The following is a 15274-nucleotide window of genomic DNA, read 5'->3' on the forward strand; positions in this document are numbered from 1 at the left end:
CATGTCTGCATCTTGTTCTCTAAATAATTACTATGAAGACAACAATATGCAATGTGTTAATTATTGTAACTGTCCTACTAACTTGTTTTTAAACTGTTTCATTGTTATTTTATCTTCTTTTCTCATTCAGATGAATAAAAAATTAAAAAATGAAGGGAGCTATTTTAAGGTTAACCCATGGCACTATATCCCTCTCTTTTTTTTTTTTTTTTTGTATTTTAAGGAAGGCTGTACAGGGTGTTCAGGGTCTCACTACTAGATCAGACTCATAGTGATCCACCTGTTTACAGCCTCCCTAAAGCTGGAATTATAGGTGCACGCCACCATGCCCAGTCTCAGTTGCTCTCTCAGTGTGCCCTGGGGGCAGGGCCAGCAGCAGACCCTGATATCAAACCCTTAGTCCCTGCACCTGCTTTCAGGCACTTTAATCTGCTTAATTATTTGGCCAGTCCTCGGCACTACATTCCTTATTGTAATATTTTTGAACATATATGTTATGAATTACACCATATAAGTTAGGCTTTTTTGTATAATCTGGTCTGGCTTTGGAATTGGATTGTTTAACCCATTCACATTTCTTTTTTTTTTTTTTTTTTTTTTTTTTTTTTTTTTTTTTTTTTTTTTTTTTTTTTTTTTTTTGCAGAACCAGGGATTGAACTCAGTGCCTTAGCACTTGCCAGGGAAGCGCTTATTCCACTGAGCCATCTCCCTGGCCCCTTAACCCATTCACATTTAATGTATCACTAACATACTTACTTTGAGTCTGTCATTTTGTTATTTGTTTCATACAAGTCTCATGTCCATTTTTCTTTATGTTTCACATTTGCTAATTTACTTTGCACTATACTAACCATTTATTATTTTTTAATTTTTATAGGTTTTTATGTATTTTAAAAAATATTTTCCATAGCACCTGTTTAAGAATTTGTGGACTTATGATTACTTTATTTCCTTTACATTCTGTGTAAATAAAGCATTACTTTTGTTTACATTTATCTGGAAATTATTGGTAATGTTAGCTTTTTAGTTATTATTTGGAAAGAATGAATAAGTAAATAGGATAGAAATTTATTTGGTGCATTAATCAATTGCTGAGTGGAATTCCCTTAGAATCTATAAATTCCATTTCCTTTGTCCAAAATGAGATATCTTATATAAATCAAAATACAGAAAAATGTTGTACATGTAATGCAAATCATGACAGGAAAGAGTGAGAAAAATATGCTGTTACTGAATCTTATCATTCATATGGATTGTGGTGATATGAAATCTATTAGGAAGCCCAGGGTAATCTTGAAGTAATGTTTTTCTATTTATTATCATTTAGCTTTTAATTTTTGGCCATAATCTTCTTTATTATTCTTTAGCTGTTTAGAATTTTTATTCAAACAAATGTCCTGATTAGTTACAAACTACCTATTGTTTCTTACCTTGTAACTTTATATTAATTAGTAGAACACAAAATATAAATGAAGTCACCAATATAATCTATGTGATATTAAAGAGTATCAACTTCAAACACTGAAAATTAAATTCAAAACAAAGAAAATTAAAGTAACTTTAAAAAAGTCAGAGACTTTCTGATCTTAACAGTATTTTTGGGGGGATGCAAGTATTTATTTTATTCTATTTGAAAGTTTTTATTTTTGGAGAACAGCAAGACATTTTATTATCCACTCTTTCCATTCCTTGAAGGCATCCACGGGTTTGGGCTAACTCACACTATCCTCACGACTGTGTTTTAGAGTTGCTCTGGTGTGCCAGCAGATAAGCCATCCATCCACCTCACCAGCGCCTTGTATCTCTCTGCAATACTGGAGCCTACAGCACACTGCATTTTGCGTCAACAGATAGGACAAAGGTTCAGAGGGCATTGGTTGGCTTCTTCCAAATGGTTGGAGCCCTGCATTAGGCACGCAAGCCACTGACAGTGTCACAGTCCAAATATATGCCCAATCTCATGGGTTAACATCTAACATGATTGCAGCAGTAAAACACCAGTGATTTCAGGAATATAATAATTATCAAAAATGGAATAGTCACTGGAAGAAATTTTCTGGAGCTTCTTCACTTTGCCATCATAGTGTGAGCTATAGAAATTTCTGCCATACTTGGCGAAGCTGAATATCCCCACACCATCTGTTAGAGAGGCCTGTCTGAGGACAAAATTCCATGAGTCTTTTGGGAAAGATCAAGCATGGTTATCCCCACAACACAAAAGGCATCTTCAGGTTTCTTCTTTTTTAAGAATTTCAGGCTATGCCTGCATGAATCTGTAGATTCTAAGTGTGATCATTGACTCTAAAGGAACACTTGGTTGCAGAAACAGAAACTGGCTCTAGGAGTTTGACTCTCAGGCCATAGAAAAATGCTTCACAGTAGCCCTTGAGCCATTTAATATATTCTTCACTGATAACCCTAGTGTTTCCTAGAGCACCAATGGACTGTATGTTAATGGTGCATTTCTCTGGAGAGGAGGTCTTTCGGTAGGGGGTCACTGAAACATTCTTCAAAGTCCTTAAAAGCCCCAAGGTGGGAGGTGGTCCAATCTGACTGGGAGTGCAAGGTAACAGGGCTCAAGAGCTCACTGGCTGGCTGGAAGGCTTCATTCATTAATTGCTGCTCCCAAATGTCTAGTTTCTCATACTGCGATACAAGCCTTGGGTTCTTTGAGATGAGACCTGTTCTGAGCATCTGTTCAGAGTGCCGTACTGTTTGCACAGTGACGGGTCCTTTCCATTCACCATGTGCTCCTGCGTAAAGTTTTCATCCTTCCACTGAATGGGTCAAACAGTTGTTCCACCACAAGGCTCTTTAAAGAAGCAACGCTCCCATCGAAATTTGTACCTTACATGAACAGCACGTCCAGAAGTGTTGTGAGCTAAACAAACCTTTCCTTCCTTAATTTTGGGTGTTGGGTATTTTGTCCCAGCAATGAGAGAACAGTATGTGAGATACTAAGTAATACTCCATTGTGTAAAAACACTGAATCTTCCTTATCCTTTCCTCAGTACCTGGGCATTTGAGTTGTTTCCAAGATTTATGTAGCACAAATTGTCCTGCTATCAACATGGGTGTATATATACTGCTCTGGTATGATCTTTCTAATTCTTCTAGAAAAATACACAGAAGGGGAATACCTGGTTTCAATCTTAGTTTTTAGAAGAATCTCTAGTGATTTCTACAGTGGTTATATGGGATTGCAATCCCACTAATTGTGGAAAAGAGTTCTTTCTTCCCATAGCCCCTCAAGCATCTGTTACTGGTTAACTTCTTGATGATAGCCATCTTTCTATGATGCGGTGGAAGCTCAGTATTTTAATTTGCATTTCTCAAATTATCAATGATGTTGCATATGTTTTTTCATATATTTACTTGGCATTTTTATTTCTTCATATGAGAAATGCATATTCATCTCACATGCTCATTTTTTGATTAGTTCTTTGAATTTTGGGGTTCCAATTATTTTTTTAATTCCTTATATGCTCTAGATAGAAGACCTTTGTCAGAGAGACAATTGGATAACTGTTTTTCCCAATTCATGCATTTTTTTTTTACTCTGTTGGTGATTTCTTTTGAAGTGCAGAAACTTTTCAAAAAGATGAGACTCTAGTTATTGATTCTTTGAAGAATTTCCTGTGCAATATGGTTTTTGTTCATGAAGTCTACTTATTCCTATGTCCTCTGATTTCTACTTACTCCCTCCCCAAGTAGATTTAGTGTTTTTCTGTATTAATATTTACATCTTTGATCCATTTTGACTTTAGTTCAGTCCATGGTGCTACACATGAATCTAATTTTAGTCTTTGGCATATAGAAAGCCAGCTTTTCCGACACCATTCATGAAAGAGGCTATCACTCTTACAATGAACATGTTTGGCCCCGTTGTCAAAGATAAGGTTTCTGAGTGTGTTTGTAGTTGTGTCTGCAACTTATAATATGTTCCATTGGTCCTCAGGTCTGCTTTTTGTTAGTACCATGCTGATTTTATCACAGTATCTTGTAGTAAAATTTCCTTTTTCTTTTAGATTCACTAAATTTATTTTAAAAATCGTGAAATGTTTCTTACAAAAGAGCATTATATTCTGTATAATGCTCTGCACAGATGCCAGGGACATGTGGACTATTGTTACTTTCCTCCCTGTCCCATCCAACAAATGTTCACAGTAATCACACAAACCAAGGTGTTCACAATAATTACATAGGGAGGGATTTTTTTAAATGACCAACAATGAACAAAAAGTAAAATCCATTCACTCTACTGCTGTTTTAAAATTTCAATGTTAATTTTTGCATACCCTCCCCCCAACCCTGTTTGTAAGCAACTAAAATATTACATCTGGTGAACAGCAGTTTTCACTATACCTCAAATACAAAATACCTATGAAGCAGAGGAATGTTGGCATTTTAAACAGAAGATGATTAAAAAAAAGATGCGGAACTCCTTCAGTTCTTCACTAGTCTTGGGAAAACTTTCTAGAATACTGCTTCACACTGTTCTGCTACAAATACTGTGAAATCTGTATCTGGTCCTGTATTCCAGTAGTGGTAATGATCTGATATTTAGATCCTTAGAAGCGCTCATCAATTTTGATAGATGCTCCTGATCTATGAAGGATTTGTTTAATTCCCTGACCACCTTTGCCAATAATAGATCCAGCCAAATCTTTGGGAATAGTTACTTGTGTAGTAATAATAGATCCACCAAAATCACAAAATGAGCCACAGCCCCCTGTATAGGAATAACCATCTCCAGAGCTACCCTGTAGATCATATGCCATTTGCCATTCTGATGGGCTCCACATATGTATCACAGAGTCCCAAGTTTCATCAACATTGAAACCAACCATGCCATCATAGCGGTCCCCAGGTCTTGCTCTTCTATCACAGGCCATTAGATCTCCTCCTCTAGGTGGGGGTGGTTAGGGGAGAGGAAGATTCTGAACTCTGCTACCATGCCAGCCAACTTTACCAGGAGGAGGGAGTGGTGGTGCATGATGAGGGCTCGTGTCATGATAATCTCTTCTAGAGGGTGACATGGGACACCCTCCTTGACCAGGAGGCATTCTGTCAAAAACATTGCCCCGCATAGATATCCTACAAGCCATTCTTGCCTGTCATCAAACATCATGGTAAAACCACCATAGTTATAAATTTCATCATAAAAATTGGACTCATAAGGCTGTTCACATCCTTTGATGGGAGACTAAGACATAATATAAAGGATGATCTCTATGCACTCTACAACCCTGTCAAGCTTTCCTCCAATAAGAACAACTCTGTCAGTGGAATGAGAGCAGCATTCTTGGAAAAGCTTGATTGTTGTCTGAGTGTTCTCTAGAAGTTCTTTGATTTTAGCACCTTTGACCCCAATAATTCCTCCTGCCAGACTTTGATGAGCTAACAGTCTCAACTCACAGCCAGAGTCACTGCCTTTATAGTGTTAGTAATTCAAGCATTCCACAACATCAGATTCCAGTGGGATCTGGCTGGTTGCAGTGGGTGATGGCAGCTGCAGGTCCTCTTCCAAGGTAGGGATGATTTTCTTCAGAATGTCTCCAACTGTTTCAATATCAACACTGATCCTCAATATGTGCTCAGGACCACTGCTGTCTGGGACTGAAACCCTGGCATTGTAGTCTATACAGAGAACCTTAGTGTTTTTGCATCCTTTTCCAATCACTGCCCCAACATTCTTGCTTTGAAAAAGGATTTGTAGTTCAACCATTACATCAGTGTCTCTAGATCTTTTAAATGCTTGCTCCTCTTCCATATCTTCTGTAGGATGTTCACCATTTCAGTGTTGGGGGAAGGTTTCCTCGGGATGCTCAGTTTCTATTTTTTTTTTTTTTTGTATTAAATGGACACACCGATAGATTTGCCACAAACAAGTGGGACCAGGCAGGACACCCAGGTCAGTGCAGCAGAGATGGAGGACAATGGTGGCCACAGTGCCTTCATCTGGAGATCCCTCTTCCTCTCTCATTTGCTTATTCACTCTGTAGTACAATTTCTAGACAGGAATTGGAATGCTTCATGTCTTTCTATTTTTGCCCAGGATTACTTTTGCTATTCTAGGTCACTTTTAGTTCCTGATTAATTTTAGGAATTTTTTTTCTAGATATGTGAGGTATACTAATGGTATTTCAATGGGGAGTGTATTGAATCTGTATAACAATTTTGGGAATATGACCATTTTTCACAATGTTGGTTCCTCCTATTCAAGCAAAGAATATATTTCCATTTTCTGAAATCGTCTTTGATCTCTTTTTCCATAGAACTGCAATTTTCACTGTATAGGTCTTTTACCTCTTTTGTTAAAATGATTCCTAAGTATTTCGTTTTATGGATATTATTGTGAAAGGCATGGTTTCCCTAATTTCTCTGTTGTTTGTGTGCAAAAATGCTATTGATTTTTTTGTCTTGACTTTCTATCCTGCAGTGCTGCTCAATTTTGTTATTAAACCTACAAGTCTCTTCATGAGGCTTTTCAGGTCTTTCACATACAGTGTGTCCTGTCATCTGTGAATAGTGCACTAATTTTTAAAACTTCTTCTTTCTTTATTTATTTCTCTCTAAACCCAAATATTGTTAATCCAGCTAGATTACTGGTTAGAATATTATTCACGAGAAGAATGAAACATTATTAAAATATCAGGGAAGTTTCAATTATTTAGTGAAATCATGGGCATAGCCCCTCTGAGGTGGAAAGACTCAGTGGCCTTTGATAGCACACCTCACAGCAAAGTGTAGTCATGGGTGATGTACTTTATGAATTCCAGGGCCATGAATTATGGTAATGACCCCAGCATGCCCAATGATGGGATTTCAGAACAGTGTGTGTACTTCCTGGAAAGGCTTTCCTGTACATGAGATAAATAGATAGCATTATTTTAAGTATTATATTCATTGCTTTTGTGAATATTGACTAGCAATTGATAAAGGGTATGATGGAGTTCTTATTTGGTGAAAAAAGTGAAGATGTACCTATTTTCATGTGTATTTTGATTGCATGATAATTTTTATGCAAAAATATGCATAATTTTCCAACCATGGTGTTCTTGGATTAAAAAATTAGTTACGTGCTAGGCGAGGCAGCATACACCTATAGGCCCAGCATTTGGGAGGCTGAGTGGGAGAATCACAAGAGCAGCCTGCACTGCAAAGTGAACTCAAGGTCAGCCTACATGGCATTGTGAGACCCTGTCTCAAAAACACCAAGTAAATTTTTTTTTTTTTAAATATGTGAGTATAGGTAAAGACTTCTAAGACTTTCATTTTTACTTCCATTTTTCTAGGCTGAAGAAAGTAGTCAAAATAACTTTCTTCTATGGCTCCATTTTAGTGAAAGTCATACAGTTAGTGGAAAGACTCATTTTTGGTAAAGAATGAAAGCAATTCACTTTGAATCCGTAGTGTGAATCCATGACAAGGGCAGCAAAGGCGTCTGGAGACAAGGGATGGGAAGGACGTGCAAGGCACCTGTGGAGGAAAAGCACAGTTAAAGGAAAATCTAGAGCCCAGGTGGTCATTTAACACATTGTGAAAATGTGATGGCCCATAATTTGTCATCAAGGAAAGAAGAACAATGTCCTAAATTGTACATTAGGCCTATATTTTCCTGGAATAGTGGGGAAAGGGAACCTGTGAGATAAAACTTCATAATTATACATTTACAGTACATAAGCTAAAGTTGGGGACTATATGGCTTTGTGTCTCTGTCTCTACTTTCTCTTTCTTCTTCCCTTTCCACATCTCCCTCTTTAATATTCTTTTTTCTATTCTCATACTTTATTTTGATAAATAGAATCACATATACCGTCGTGTATGTGACAGGCAGATGAACTCCAAAAAATATTTGTGCTTAAAATAGTTAACGGCTTTCATTGTATACTCAAATCACCTACTCTAAAATAAATGTTTCTTGAGCAAAGAAAATGTTCATCAGCTTTCTCAGATAAATAGCATTTGATGATCAGATCAGGTAAACAGAATTGCGCTCCATGCCTGGCAGGTTCATAATGTGTTAAACACATGCAGCTAAAAATTTTAATCTGGCCTGAGAAATGCATGCAATGCTTAAAAAATTTATGTCTTGAAAATGCTGTGCTACTTCAGGTAATTCAATCTAATTCAAATGGAAATGCTTCCAAGAAGAGTAAATATAGCTTCTTTTATCAAGTGCCAACTTTTTGTTTCCTGAGAGGCAAATCTCAAGGCAGCTTTCAATTTCTGTGTTAAAATTGTTGGCACAGAAAAAAAGTCCTTTCTGTCTAAGTTAGACTTATTCACCTACAACCAGTTCATTTTAAAGTACATTACAATAAAATAGGTTTCTAAGATTAAATAGCTAAATTAAGTACCTACTGTGTGAGGGGCAATATTGTAGACCTGGTGATTCCAGGTAAAGTAAGAGAGAAGCCATTCTTTTCTTTATTGTAGCTTCTAGTTCACCTAGAATGGAGACAGAAAATAACTGAGCAAGGAAATATGTAAATAAGCTAATGTCAGGTTAACATGTAGTATGAAGAATTTACAATGGAGTGAAGTAGAGAAATTGAGGACAAGTCACTTGGTTTGATAGGAGCAAGGCATAGAAAATCTAAAATTTACCTGGATAGTGGATGGACTGTGATCATCAGATCATCAACTGAAACTTAGGAGAAAGAACACATATGACTCTTAAGGACAGCAATGCCATTAGAAGGAAGGTGGCCTTAGGGAATCGCCACTCCTGGGAACTGAGTTGGGAGATGGTTTGATTTCTTTTCTCACAATGATCTTAAAGTGAAGGAGTCAAGCTGTTTCACCTGCCAAAGATGCAAACAGAAAAAGCACAGACAGGCACTTGGGTGTTTTTGACTCCAGAATTTTAGGTAATTTGTCCTTATGGATGCTGATTCTATGTAGATGGAGGTACGCAAAGAAATAATGTGAACAAACAGTAAAAAACTTATGTAGGAAGTACGTTGGATGTCGGTATATGACAGTTTGAGAAAAAATATCTCCTGCTTGGTAAAATAATTGTTCTACCCATTTCATTTTGTATGTATTGAAAACATTATATTGTTCCTTTAAACTTTGGGAAAATGAGCCAGGTAATGAAAATATAGAAGGAGCAAATAACACAATAAATTATAAAACTTTGTAAAGTGATGCTAAAGAGAAACTCTTTAAAGTCCAATCTCATTTCTCAGGAAGCCAGAAAATCCTGAAATCCAGGTCGCAAAGTCCTGATTAGGACTTAGAACAGGAAGTGGTACGTTTGAGTTGCCTTGTAGTGATACCAGGAATTTTCTCACTTTTCCTCTCCGTTAAAGCAATATGCAATTTAAAAAGAAAACATTGAAGTGCCACAAAATTATCTTGTCATTCAAGTAAGACACACATTGCTTTTCCAGAAATTATAGGTTTCTATGACATTTATGGTAATTTTGTTCAATTACATACAAATATTTGAAATCTTGCACAATGAGAAACTTTAATAACAATTCCATAGCAAGTAGTCCTGAAGCCCAGTCGAAGCAACAATACACATAGACTACAGATGCATTTTTTGTCCCTATTTTTCTCTGACCTCATTAGGAAACACTGAGCTTCAGATATGATATAGGTGTTCTCAAGTGCTCTCGTGCTATCCTTATTTAGGAAAAAAAAATAATTACTTTCATCAGAAAATAGATTCTTTTAGCATATTGATAGCTCTTGTGACATTGAAAGAAACAATTTTTATTGTGTTTAATCCATGGATCACAGATTTCTTTGGTATAAACAATATTAGTTAGGTCAGGCACATTCTGTTAATAAATAACGTCGACATTTGTTGAATATCTTCTATTAGTGTATTTTCAAGGAGATATAGTCAAAATGTATGCTAGGTCTTTTGATAGTATTTTGCTTTTCAATGTATATTCCAACTATTAACAGTATCTCCTGTGCAAATCCATCTTCATTATCTTTATAGAATGCATCTTAAATTTTTTTCTGCAAAATTTCTTTGGAAAAATAAAACACAAAACACCTCTATGACCACTTGGTTATATTTGAACCTAAGAACCTAAAAATATTATCATAAAATGTGTTAATGGCAGCCACATTCCTTTTTAGAACTTTTACCACTGTATTTCTTATTTAATTAATTATTTATGCATAGTCATTTGTACATTCTAAACACAGTATATTTTTTTTTTTTTTTTTTTTGGTGCAGGGTCTCACTACATAGCTCAGACTTGTAGTGATCCTCTTGTTTTTAACCTCCCTAGTGCTGGGATTACAGTTTGAGCCACCACGCCCAGACTCCATCGCTGGTTCAGCATGCCCGGGGTGGGGCCAGTGCAGCATGTGGTGCCAGGGATCAAACTATAGCCCCTGAACTTACCTAAGAAGCGCTTAGTCCACTGAGCTATCTCACCAGCCCTTGTGTTCCATATTCTTTTAACCAAATTCATTAAGTTTTCTGGTCGTATTTCTCAATAGGTTTTGCATTCATTAAAAATACAAGAGAAGCTTATAGAATTTTTTATTTTATGTTTCATTATATAATCTAATCTTCATTTAATCCTAATATGGGCCAGTGAGATAGCTCAGTGACCTAAATTGCCTGCTTAGGTAAGTTTAGGCAGCCACAGGAAACCCCGGTTCAATCCCTGGTACCACAGGCTATACCAGCCCCCACTTCAGGGTAGGCTGAGCTGCCCCCTCCAAAAATTATCTAATTCTAACAATAAAACTATAGTTTTGTTTTACAGTACATTAATGTAAGAGTGATTTGAGGATTTTATTTTACATATTGTATATGAATTAAAATACAGTATTTTTATTTCTTTATAATTTTGCAACTTTTTATCATGTATTATCACATAGTGACTGAGGTGGATATCAGAAACAATTCATCAATAATTCTAAATCATCCTGGTTTGCTGCTCCACCCAGTAAAATCTAGAATTGTACTATTTGTTCAAGTATAATCTTGTCCAGACTTGTGTAGATTTTTATTGAGTGTACTTCTATAATAATAATACAGCTTTGTTTCTCCTGTTCTTTAAATTTTTCATTTTTATTTTTTTGTATTTTAGGGAAGGGTGTACAAGGTGTTCAAGGTCTCACTACTAGATCAGACTTGTAGGGATCTGCCTGTTTACAGTATCCCAAGTGCTGGGATTACAGGTGCGCACCACCATACTCACTCTCAATTGCCTTCTCAGCATGCCCCATAGGTGGGGCCGGCAAGACAGGCCAGGGGATCAAATCCCTGGCTCTTGCACTTGTTTGCAGGCACTTTAATCCACTGAACTATTTGGCTGGCCCTTCTTTCTCTAATTTTGAACTGTTGCTCTTTGGAAAACTTGAATTCCCTTTTCAGTCTATGTTACCCTGCTATTAGAAAGGAAATGATAGATTGTCTAGATGGGGTATAACTTAATACTTTGTATAGTACTAATAGAATAATGTTTTTTGTAAATTTTTATAATTAATTATTTTTGTTGTAGCCTAAAATCAATGAGATTCCATAGTAGATATGTCCAAGTGCTGCAATTGACTTTTGAGACAATGCAGGATAGTGGTAAACTGGGGTAACGTTTTGTCCTTGATTATACAGGTAGAAATTTTAGTTGTACAGAACAGCAAAAATTCTGAGATTTTAGGTGATATTCAAGAAATACAGGGGTTATACACAATTGTTGTACCCATTGGTGGCATATTAGTTTCTTCAGTTCAAAACAAAGAATAGGTTAATATTCTCAACCAGAACTAAATCTTGAATACCAAGAATTATTTACTTAGTCTCAAGCCCCAGTCACTTTAGGGCGATGGACTGACAGCGCAATAGCACTTGCTCAGGTAGTGAGATTGTTTCACAATGGAGAAATTCTCATCTTGCAGAATTTGAACATTTTATTATGCATGTAAAGCTTTTTGCCTTTTCTTCCAGTGAGTACCTGTTTTCCACTTTCTAAGCTAAAGGAAATGTCTCTTTGAGCCTGAAAGAGATTTTATCTTTCCAGGCAGTTCTTACCATAGTCATTCTTGAAAAGTTTCTCCCCCCCCCAAAAAAAAAGTAGTAAATGCCTTGCATGCAAAACAGATTTGTCAGAAGCTTGTGGACATTTTTCAACCAACAATATCCAGCCTTTTTTATCTTTGTTTTTCTGACTCTTAGAGCATTTCCCAACATTATATCACACTGTTGGGTCACTCTAATTTTTCCAAAAGAGATTGTACAAGATTCATTAAATTTGTGATGAAAAATTTGTATAATTTTGTGATTTATTCTCTCTAGAATGCACACTATTAAATCAGTAGTGCCTACAGAAACTTTATTAATTAAAAAAAGATCATCTTTAGAGAGATCTCTGAATTTGTCCATTAATGATGTTTCTTGAAACAATTGATTTTTTTTTTTTTTTGGCAGAACCAGAGATTGAACTCAGGCACTTATGCTTGCCAGGCAAGCGCTTATTCTACTGAGCCATCTCCCCAGCCCCTAAATTTTTCTTATGATCATCTTTTAGATGTAAGTCATCATATTTTAGGGAAAGATGGAAGCAAATGTCCGGTTCCTGTACATAGGTGTAGTCCCAAAGTAATATATATTGTCCCTACAAATAATATGTAGAGAGACCTTGCCTTTTTTGGGGGGGAGATTTCTTCATCACTATGGACTGTGCAAAGGCAATATGATAGACTGTGATTTATAAGCAACAACAAAAAATATTTCTCACAGTTCTAGAGGCAGAGTCCTCCATGATCGAGACTTTGGCAGACTCCCATGTTTGCTAAAGGTCTACCACATCCTGTTGGAAGGGTGAATCTCTTCTGAAAATTTCTGCACATATTAGAAGTAAGGGGGCTTGCTGAGGTCTCTTTTTTAAGATCAACAACCCCTTTAATGAGGTCTTTACCCTCATATCCTAATTGACTCATGAAATCACCAACTTTCCATAATATCACATTATGGGTTATGTTTCACTACATGAATTTTGAGAGGAAATGACATTTAATCTCTAGGAAACAGGTCATTTTTTCTTGGACTTAGTGGTTATCATTTAAGGTTGCATCAAGGCATGAGATAGGGTCTGATAACAGAAAGGGTCTCAAAGATGTAACACTAATTGTATTAATATTAACTACAGATTGGTAAGAGACTCTCAGTATTAGAATAATAGCATAGGCCCAGAATTTACTTTCTTTTTAATCCTGGGCAAAGGAGCGCATCCCCATACATAATTAAGAAGCTTGTCCTTCCTAGGGATACCTCCTCTAAATCAAAAAACATAGCCAATAGTCAAAAAAGTAGGCCATAAATCAGCTCTTGGGGAAAGTCCAACTCAGGTACAGGCTAAGAAACACCTTAAAATGTCCACAAGTAACATTTGGCTACAGATAAAACTCATTATCTACTCAGCCATATGGGCTAAACCTCAAGGACAATTTATCAGAGTGCATTATGGGAAAGTAGTTTGTCATAGGTAGGCTGGGGTTTTGAAAGGGAAACAATGCAGTACAGGACACATTTTATGTCATTATTTTATAATTGCTCAAAGAATCATATACAAAAAGTGAAGGAAATCAACCATGCACTAAAGACCAAAGAATCTGTCTGAGGGCCTGGATCCTAATATCCTGCATGAATCTAGCTGAACACATAGAACCCATAACAATGCCTTGCACAAGTCCAACTGGAGGCCTAGAGTCCACGATTGTGTCTCATGCAGGTGTGTCACAGGTATGTGCTGGGAAATCCCAAAGGTGAGTGGTGGAAGCTAGGATGTCTGTGTCCATGGGATGAAGGACCTGTGCTAACAGGCTGAGGTGTTTGTGCTGGAACCAAGAAGCAATGCTCAATATAAGGGCCAGCGCTCCCCTGAAAAGTACCACACTCATCCTGCACAATAGCAAGGTCCCAAGAGCTCCTCCAACAATGAGAAAAGCTGAGTTCCCATCAGGAAAGCCAATGTGGCAAGTTTCTCCATGAGGTTATGCAATGCACCATCTTCCCCTCTAGAGCCCTGAAGCAATGCTCAAGATGAGGGCCAGAGCTCCTCTAGAATGAACCACGGCCATTCTGAGCAACAAGGAATGTCCTCAACTCCTCCTATGACCAGGACAGACTGGTTCTTTAGGAAAGCCAGCAGGACAAGGTCCTCCAGCAGAACAGAGCAAGAGAACCAGCAGTTCCAACAGCTTCTTCAAGCAGCTTTCTAACATCCTCTCACCAGCTTCTCCAGTTCTGACTCTTATGCTGTTGGCAACAATCCTCAGAGGGGCCTCCCTCACCCAGCACCCTGCTAGTTCAATTCAGCTGGGTGTGACAAATTGACTGCCAGTTAGAAATCCATTATAATCCTCAAGCACAATTATGACAGAGTGAATGAAGGGACAGCTCATGTGGCATTCACAAGGAAGACAGGACTCAGCACAAGCTGCCTCACATGCAACACAGCCTGCTGGGACTGGACTCTTGGCCAGAGATAACAAAGAGCCTCATCTCTTCCTCTAGGTTCATGCCAGTTTCCTTCCTGGGCAAGTTTGTTCCACATTGTTGCTACTGTTACATCAATAAAATTTGCTTGTATGCTCTTTGTACCTATGCAATTCATCTACTACTTTTTAAAATAACACATAAGAACCTTGACCTTTGGGTGGCACCGACACCGTGGCTCCTGCACCGCAGTAACAGCATTAGCCCTTTTACTGTTACTAGTTCAAACACACATACACATATTTTCTCATTTACTTTTTTTTTAATTTACTCTTTATAAGAATCCCAAGAGGTCTTTTCATTTCACTTAAATTCAGCTGAAAACATTGATTCTAATGGGGCAACCACCAATCTAGCTATAAATTTGTTAAACAGAAGGATGATATGTTAATATAACTTTTTTAGGCCATGATATGTTACTATATAGTGTTGGGAAATAAAATAAGAAATGGAATTGATGTGTAGGAAGAATTAATATCTCAGTACTATTTAAAATTTTAAAGTTTACAACTGGAAGCCAAGCTGTCTTTAGAGTTCAAATTGATTGTATAGAAAAAAAAATCTGTAATTTTTCTTTTTTTATTATCTAAAAATATAAAAATAGTAAAAAAGAAGGAAACAATACAGTTCATCAAAAAATCAAAAGAAATTCAACAATGGTTGTATTGCATAATGCTGTCTTCAAATTACTTGTTCAACACGCTTCTCAGAGGAAGAAATTAAAGAAGCGAATAAATATATGAAAAAATGCTCCACATCGCTAGCCATTCGTGAAATGCAAATTAAAACTAC

At 36.8% G+C, this 15274-nt stretch overlaps 2 pseudogenes; both read right to left on the reverse strand.

Annotated features, from left to right (window-relative positions):
* Window positions 1–1640: 1640 nt before the first annotated feature.
* On the reverse strand, window positions 1641–2609 carry LOC101571936 (annotated as a pseudogene).
* A 1848-nt stretch (window positions 2610–4457) lies between these two features.
* On the reverse strand, window positions 4458–5986 carry LOC101572336 (annotated as a pseudogene).
* Window positions 5987–15274: the final 9288 nt, after the last annotated feature.

This window comes from Octodon degus, unplaced genomic scaffold (genome assembly GCF_000260255.1).
Source record: "Octodon degus isolate 3935 unplaced genomic scaffold, OctDeg1.0 scaffold00013, whole genome shotgun sequence".
NCBI classification, from domain to species: Eukaryota; Metazoa; Chordata; class Mammalia; order Rodentia; family Octodontidae; genus Octodon; species Octodon degus.